Genomic DNA, 8,987 nt, shown 5'->3' with positions numbered 1-8,987 from the left:
ACAGGCCATATGGTCCACAAAGCCTAAAATATTTACTGTTTGGCTCCTTACGGAGCCACTTACAAAGTTTGCCCACTTTTGCTCTAGGCAGAGGGAACAGCAAATGCAAAGGCAGGGATGAGCTTGGAGAGTTCAAGGAACAGAAAGAAGTAATAAACTGGGTGGCGGTATGAAATGGGTGAAGACTGGTCTGAATCTTGCCTCAGATCAACATTAAGCCTACTGGTTTGTAGTTTGCAGAATCTACCTTCTTTCCCTTTTGAAAGCCTTTTATCTCTAGCCTTTGAGGATCTGATACTTGTACTTCTCCCACATGTACGGTTTCCAAAGGATCATTGACATTAGTTTATTGACCTTATTTGTATGTTCTCAGTAATCTAGGGAGTAATTCATTCAGGCCAGAAGATCTGAACTAACTTAGAGCAGCATTCTTAACCCATCAAAGGCCAGTATCCTCCTAACAGGTTGATATTAACAGAAAGCACCATCTCCAATCATTGCTTTATTTTAAATTTGAATTCCACTCAACCTCATTTCACTGATACCTTTGAGTTGGATTTTTTTTTTTTTTTTTGGTGTGGAAGATTGGCTCTGAGCTAACATCTGGTGCCAATCTTCCTCTATTTTTCATGTGGGATACTGTCACAGCATGGGTTGATGAGCAGTGTGGTGCGTCCACTCCCGGGATCTGAACCTGTGAATGCCGGGCTGCCAAAGTGGAGCGCACAAACCCAACCACTATGCTCCTGGTTGGCCCCATCCTTTGAGTGGGAATTTATTGTCATGGATCTTATGTTAACTCTGATTAATATCCATTATATATATCTATAGACACACATATCTATAGATGCACATATCTATTTCTACCGATGATAGTGTTTCCAAAGCTATATTTTGAGAAATGCTAGTGTCCTGTGACATATTAATAAATGAGTAGAACATGAAAGTTCCATAATCAAATATATTTGAGGAATGTTAAACAAAGCTAAAATAGCTTTTATGTCTGGCAGGACTTAGTCTTAATATGATAATGTGTGTCCAATAAAATTGCAGGTTACAAAATCAATATACAGAAATCTGTTGCATTTCTCCACATTAACACTAAACTACCAGAAAAAGAAATTCAGAAAAAAATCCCACTTACAATTGCATCAAAAAGAATAAAATACACAGGAATAAATTTAACCAAGGCTGTGAAAGAGCTGTACTCTGAAAACTGTAAGAGAATGATGAAAGAAATTGAAGATGACATAAATAAATGGAGCGATATTCCATGCTCATGAACTTGAAGAATTAATATTGCTAAAATGTCCATACTACCCAAAGCAACCTACAGACTCAATGCAATCCCTACCAAAACTCCAAGAGCATTTTTCACAGAATTAGAACAAGCAATCTTAAAGTGTGTTAGGACCCACAAAAGACTCAGAATAGCCAAAGCAATCTTGAAAAGGAAGAATAAAGCTGGAGGCATCACGTTCTCTGATTTCAAACTATACTAGAAAGCTGCAGCAATTAAAACAGTATGGTATTGGCATAAAAACAGACACGTAGATCGATGCAACAGAATAGAGAGCCCAGCAATGAACACATGTGTATATGGTCAGTTGATTTACAACAAAGGAGTCAAGAATATACAAGGACAGTCTCTTCAATAAATGGTGCTGGGCAAACTGGACAGCCACACGCAAAAGAATGAAACCAGACTGCTATCTTAGACCATACACGGAGATTAACTCCTGAAAATTAAAAAAACAAGACCTGAAACTATAAAACTCCTAGAAGAAAACATAGGTGGTAAGCTCCTTGACCTTGGCGTTAGTGATGATTTTTTGGATTTGACACCAAAAGCAAAGGCAACAAAAGCAAAAATAAACAAGTGGGACTACATCAAACTAAAAATCTTCTGCACAGCAAAGGAAGCCATCAACAAAATTAAAAGACAACCTACTGAATGGGAGAAAATATTTGTAAATCATATATATGATAAGGGGTTAATATCCAAAATATGTAAAGAACTCATACAACTCGATAGCAAAAGGCAAATAATCTAATTAAAAAATGAGCAGAGGATCTGAATAGAGACTTTTCCAAAGAAGACATACAGAATGCCCACAGGCACATGAAAAGATGCTTAATGTCACTAATCATCAAGCAAATACAAATCAAAACCATAATGAGATATCACCTCACACCTGTAAGAATGGCTGTTATCAAAAAAACCCCAAGAAATAACAAGTGTTGGCAAGAATATGGAGAAAAGGGAACCCTTGTGCACTGTTGGTGGGAATGTAAATTGGTGCTGCTACTATGGAAAACCATATGGAGGTTCCTCAAAAAATTAAAAATAGAACTCCCACATGATCCAGCAATTCCACTTCTGAGAATTCACCTGAAGAAAATGAAAATGCTAACTTGAAAAGTATATGCACGCCCATGTTCATTGCATTGTTATTTATAATAGCCAAGATATGGAAACAACCTAATGTCCATCGACAGATGAATGTGTAAAGAAAATGTGGTGTGTATATACATATATAATGGAATATGTATATAATGAAATATATTATATATATATAATGGAATATTATTCAGCCATAAAAAAGAATGAAATCTTGCCATTTATGACAACATGGATACACCTTGAGGGCATTATGCTAAGTGAAATAAGTCAGACAAAAAGACGAGTATGGTATGATCTCACTTATATGTGGAATCTAAAAAAAAAAAAAACCAAACAAGCTCGTAGATACAGAGAACAGATTAGTGGTTGCCAGAGATTGGGGGTAGGGGATGGGTGAAATGGGTGAAAAAATATGCTAATGTGCGCTGTGAGTCTCTGAGAAGGAGATTCAGTGTGCAGCATTTCCTAAACTTATTTGATCAAATTCTTTTTTCTCAGAACACTAGTGAATACCTTGAGAGACACTAGTGTTTCCTGAGTTAGTTTGAGAATTGCTGGTTTATAGGCAGTTGAGGACCTGCATAATGTGTCTGATTTCCCAACAGGAATCTGCTACAAATGTACGAGTTCTGCCAAAAGGTCTTTTCCACGTGTGATAGCCTCATCGCAGATTGAAGATTGGGATAAATATGTATCAGCATGGTGAAAATCATCTCTGGACCACACTCTTTCCTGTTTATTACCATTCATCCAGCACATATTAGCACCTACTATGAGCCAGGTACTGTTCTAGGTGTTGGAGACACACCAGTGATGGAGACAGACAAGGTTCTTGTTTTCAGGAAATGTATATGCTAGTGTGTGGTGCATGGGGAGGACATATAATAAACACATCTGGTAATTTTAGCTAGTGACAAGTGCCCTGAAGGAGATGAATAGGGTGTTATATTAGAGAATAATGTGAAGGGGTTCCTTTAGCTAGGATAGTTAGGGAAGGCTTCTCCGAGTGATGCATAATCTGAGAGAAGGAACTAGACAGCCATGTGAAGAGTGGAGGGAAGAGCACTCCTGCAGAGGGAAGAGAACATGCAAAGTTTCTGGGGTGGCCAAGAACTTGTAGTTCAGGAGATGTCAGAACGCCCGTGTGTTTGGACTGTCATGAGCAAGGAACAAGTGAGAAAGTGTAGCAAGTGTGGAACAGGATGAGGTTGGAGAGGTAGGCAGGAACCAGCTAATGCTAAGTCTTACAGAACACGTTAAGTAATTTGAATTTTACTCTCATAGCAGTCAGAGGAGGGAGGAAAATGATCAGATTTCCATTTTGAAAAGATCACTTTGGCTGCAGTACTGATTGCAAGGGGGCAAAAGTGGAAGTGAGGAGACCAAACTAAGACTTGACGGTGAATAGAACGTAGGATGTTGGGGAGAAGGAAGTGTCAAGGATGACATCTCAGTGTCTGGTTTAAGCAGTTTGGGTGGTGCTATTTACTGAGATGGGGAGGCGTAGAAACCAAGAGTTTTCTTTTGGTCACATTATGTTAGCGCTGTCTGGGAGGCAGCCAGGTGGAGATGTGAAATAGGTAGATTCGCAAGTCTGGGCTCAGGAGAGAGGTCTGAGCTGGAGAGATAAAACAGAGGTTGTACTTAAAAGCATGGGATTAGAGGCGGTCACCTAGGGAGTGAGTGTGGATGGAGAAGAAAGCCAAGGACCCAGCCTGGACACTTCTACTTGGGAGGCAGAAGAGCAGGAGGAGCAAACAACAGAGCCTGAGCAGCAGGCAGTGAGATGGGAGAAAACAGGAGGATATGGCATCACGGAAGCCAGACTCTCAGTGACCTACTGCGCTGGGTAGGAAGACATGGCCAGCAGGAAGATTTAGGATTGGGCCTGAAGATTAATGAAAACTCCAGGAAAATATTTTCCAATGTAATGTAGATATCAAAAATACATGTTTATTGTAACAAAGACAAGTCAAAGAAATTACGAAATTAATACAACAATACCAAAATATAGATCAAAGGAGAACGAAAAGTACCAGGAGCATGCTGTTTCTCCATACTGGGAACATATTTATTTTGAACCACTCTCTTAAGCAGCCGCCATGGCCTGTTCACAACTAGTTTTAGAACAATGTCCTATTGATGAGCCTGTGCCAAAAGGACTTTTCTTCTCGCCATCCTGTTAAGAGCCCCCCTGGTTAGAAAAGTCTTTGGTCAACCTCTGGATTTCAGACAACTAGTTTCTTCTTTTGAGAGCAGTATGAAGGTTTCCTTCTGCAGAAGCAACAATTCTGCACTGCAACAGAATCCCCCTTCTGTGATTTTTTTCTTCTGAAACAGACTGGGCTCTGTGCTTCTCTCTGGGAGCCGTTCCCCCAACTCCCCCCATTCTTAGCTGGGAAAAAGAGCCCATGAGCTGTCCCTTTCATACTCTAGGACTGTGGTGCGGTGAGCCTGCCTCAGACTAATTCAATTAAACACCTCAAGTTGAATCTGTCAAACATCTTTTTTTTTTTCCCATGGGCCTGATTTATTTTAATAGGATCAACACATGTTATATACAAAGGTAACCATTAAATAATTATAAACAAATAATTTCATCACATACTCCCAGCCTATTTTGCATCTCCTGCCAGATATAAAACATTTACAGTGATAATTTGCGTAAAACCACTGAAAGTGGGGATATTTTCAAAGCAGCTGCTTATGTAATGTGATTAGCAAAATCTCCCCACCCCGCCATCCCCACCCACACACACTATTAGTCACTCTTTTGAGTTAATACATTGAAGGCCTCTGTTAAAATTAAAATATTATCTACTAATAGAGAGACAAATGAAGCTATTAACATTTAGCTCAAATTAGCCGATTGAAATCCTTAGTCAGTAAGGTCCTTTGTGAAAAGGACTCAGAAGTGGTTAAGTTCTGAGGAGGGAAAGGAAAGGTCCAGAATGTGGGCTGCTGCCTGGGGAGCAAAGATGGGGTCTGAGTACTTTGTAGAGTGCTCTGGTAAACAGGGACAAGCTTGAAAGCACTGGAAGCTCAGGTGGAGGGGAGACTGCTAAAAAGTGAAGGAAAGGATGGTTTCTAAAGGATGATAAAAGCCACTAACAGCCACTCTCCTCTAAGTGCCAGTTCTGCTAAGAGCTAGCTAGCTTGGTTTAGGTGTGTCCGAGATAAAAGTGGTCACTTCACATTTTAGAAAATTCTCCAGCTCCCTGTGGGGATCATAGCAAGTGAGGTTAAAGAATTCTCATGGATCAACTGACTTCTGACTTGATTCTGGGTTTTTTTTGAGACATACTTAAAAAAATTTTTTTAACTACAGAAGAAATTCTCATTGTAGAATATTCAAACAGTTATAAAATATATAGAATCAAACCTGAAAGATCTCCTCAATACTCACTGAAATTCTAGGCTCACACTATTTACAGTGTGCTCCCAAGTTCTTTTCTACGCATTTCCCGGCATATACATTTATCTGTTTTCTTACACAAATACAATAATCTCTTTCTGTTCTGTACACTTTGTTTTTATTTTAATTTTTTATTGTGGTAAAATATACATAACTAAAATTTACGATTGGAACTATTTTTGAGTGTACAATTCAGTGGCATTCAGTACATTCACAATGCTCTGTAACCCTCACCACTATCTGTTTCCAGAACTTTTCCATCCTTCCAAATAGAAACTTTATAACCATTAAACAATAACTCCCCATTCTCCTCTCACTTCAGTCCATGGTAACCTCTATTCTATTTTCTGTCTCTATGTTCCTCCTTCTTTTAAAGTTGTTTTTGAAAAGGTAATAGAGGGACATTATAAAAAATTCAAACAATACAGAAGGTCATGTACAATGTTGAATACGTCTATGCCTGACCCCCAGGCAACAGTATAATCAGTTTCTCAGGTATCTTTACTCAAGAGTCTATGCATATACGAGCACATGTGGATATATACCCCTCCTCTTTTTTCTACACAAAATAATAGCAAACCATACACAGCTTGCTTTTTTCATTTAACGATATCTGATATACATATATCTCAGATATATATATATGTGTGTGTGTGTGTGTCTCTCTGTATAAATTTTATTTATCCACTCCTCTGTTACTCTAGGATCAGTTTACTTCTGACTCATTAACTTTCTAAAAAATTACGTTTTTATTGTGGCAAAAAATACATAACATAAAATTCACCCTCCCAACAATTTCTGAGTGTACAGTACAATATTGTCAACCACATACACATTGTTGTGCAACAGATTCCCCACAACTGCCGCAGCCCAGTCCTGTATGTCTGAAACTCTACACCCACAGAACAACTGCCCCCTCTCCCCTCCCCCAGCCCCTGGCAGACACTATTCTACTTTATGTTTCTATGAGTTTGGCTACTTTAGACACCTCATGTAAGTGGAATCATGCAGTATTTGTCCTTCTGTAACTGGCTTATTTCACTTAGCATATTATCCTCAAGGTTCATCCATGTTGTAGCGTATGGCAGGATTTCCTTCTTTTTTAAGGCTAAATGTATGTACCACATTCTATTGTATGCATACGTCACATTTTCTTTATCCATTCATCCATCGTTTGCCATTTAGGTTGCTTCTACCTTTTGGCTACTGTGAATAATGCTGCAATGAACCTGGGGGTGCGAATAACTCTTTGGGATTCTGCTTTCAATTCTTTTGGATATATTTCTAGAAGTGGGATTGCTGAATCAAATGGTAGTTTTATTTTTAATTTTTTGAGGAACCTCCGTACTGTTTTCCACAGCAGTTGCACCATTTTACATGCCCATCAACAGTGTACAAGGGTTCCAATTTTTCTACATCCTTGCCAACACTTATTAATTTCTGTTTTTTTTTTAAATAATGGTCATCCTAACGGATGTGAGGAAATATCACATTGTGGTTGTGATTTGTATTTCCCTGATGATTAGTGGTGTTGAGCATCTTTTCATATGCTTATTGGCCATTCGTCTATCTTCTTTAGAAGAAAAGTCTATCCAAGTTCTTTGCCCATTTTTTAACTGGGTTACTGTTTTGTTATTGGGTTGTAAGAGTTCTTTATATATTCTGGATATTAGCTCCTTATCAGATACATGGTTTGCAAATATTTTCTCTCTATTCTTGCCTTTTCACTGTTGACTCTATTGCTGTGCAGAAGGTTTTAGTTTGATGTAGACCCACTTATCTGTTTTTGCTTTCGTAGCCTGTGTTTTCTAACTTTTACTTCTCTTAGGGCCAGACTTTCATCAGGACAGCCTGGTTGGGATTTTTGCCTTCATTTCCACCTCAGGGCTCTCCAGCACATTGTTTAAAAGGGGTGTTGGCTAATTACTATTGGCTTTCTGATGGGATACACCCAGAGCTACCTTAATTATTCTGGACTCGTTCCCACACACAGTAATGGGAGGCCTATGTGACGAGGGGTGTGTTTCCTCTCATTTTCTCACTTTTTTCCCCTTCAGCTCCCCTTTTACCCCATGGTAGGTACAGAATCTCCTCTGGGGCCTCCTCCTCCTTCCCTTTCGGGTACCCCATGTGAGTGGGGCAGTGGTCTCTGAGCCAATGACATGTCAGCCACAGGCTGACTCCAGACCAATGAGCAGTTCTCCATTCCAGATGAACCAATTAGCTTATTAGGGACGTTGAATACCTGGAGAGCTGGCATCTGTCCCATTGTCCTCTTAGTAACCACTCTCTTGTCTTGCCTATCAAGGATTTGAATGTGCACTTTGCATACTCTGTAGAGGTTTTGTTTATTTGTTTTGTTTTTTAAAATTTTGGTGGCTGTAATCCATCCCCACACCTTCTGCACAAGGCCAGTAGAACACAGCCATTCTCCCTTTGTAAAGAGAAAGAGGGGTTGGGTTTCCTTCAATTGTCTGCCCTTTTCTGTCTCCTCCACTATTTTTGTTTTACTCTGTAGTTAACTTTGCATAGAGCAGCTTCATCAGAGGACCTGCGCGGTCGACCGACCTAGGCACTCTCTTCTCACTGCCAGTTGCAAAGGCCTTTTCCTTGTTCTAACTTGGGGGTTTGTGGGACCAGGGAGTTGGCAGGTGGGAGAAGAGTTTGGTCATAGTCTTCTTTCTGCATTTCGCACACAGTCTGCGCGCTCTCTCTCTCTGTCTCTCTCTCACACACACACACACGCCCTCTCGGGCCCCTCTCGGTGTGTCTTCCTTCAAGATGACAGGGCGCTGGAGAAAAGGCTGCTGGAATCAGCTGGTAGGTACAGTAGTAACCCGAACCCCACCCACCCGCTGCCTTTGCTTGCTCAGGTTTCTCCGGTCACTCCTGCCAGGGGAGAAAACATGTAGACGCGCCTCCAAAGGAGGGGCTGGGGGAGCCGGGAGCGGCGGGGGCGGCGGAAGGTGAGCCCGGGAAGGTGGCGGAGCGCCCCTGCTGCCGGGCCCTTCCCGGTGCTCCCTGGGGCGTCAGCCGCAGCCCTGCTTGCCCCCACCCCATTCCACTCCCCTTTTCGTAGAGATTGCCTTTTTTTTTTTCCTCTGCGGCGGCGGAAATGACAGTGTGGTGCTGCCGTGGTGTCATGGTGCTGCCCCTGCACTGAGGGGC

At 40.8% G+C, this 8,987-nt stretch overlaps 1 protein-coding gene across 2 annotated transcripts in view; it reads left to right on the top strand.

Moving 5' to 3' along the window:
• The first annotated feature begins 8,428 nt into the window (after positions 1 to 8,428).
• Positions 8,429 to 8,987, top strand: part of MID2 (midline 2) — a 79,273-nt gene continuing 78,714 nt past the window's right edge. Inside the window, exon 1 of one of the 2 annotated variants that reach the window (XM_046673299.1) lies at positions 8,429 to 8,639. The gene's annotated coding sequence lies outside the window, so the exon portion shown is untranslated. The remainder of the gene's footprint in view (positions 8,640 to 8,987) is intronic. The other variant, XM_046673300.1, reaches the window with a different exon arrangement.

Source organism: Equus quagga, chromosome 10 (genome assembly GCF_021613505.1).
Source record: "Equus quagga isolate Etosha38 chromosome 10, UCLA_HA_Equagga_1.0, whole genome shotgun sequence".
Taxonomy (NCBI): domain Eukaryota; kingdom Metazoa; phylum Chordata; class Mammalia; order Perissodactyla; family Equidae; genus Equus; species Equus quagga.
The sequence above is the reverse complement of the archived record's forward strand: the minus strand, read 5'-3'. Positions and strand labels throughout refer to the sequence as shown.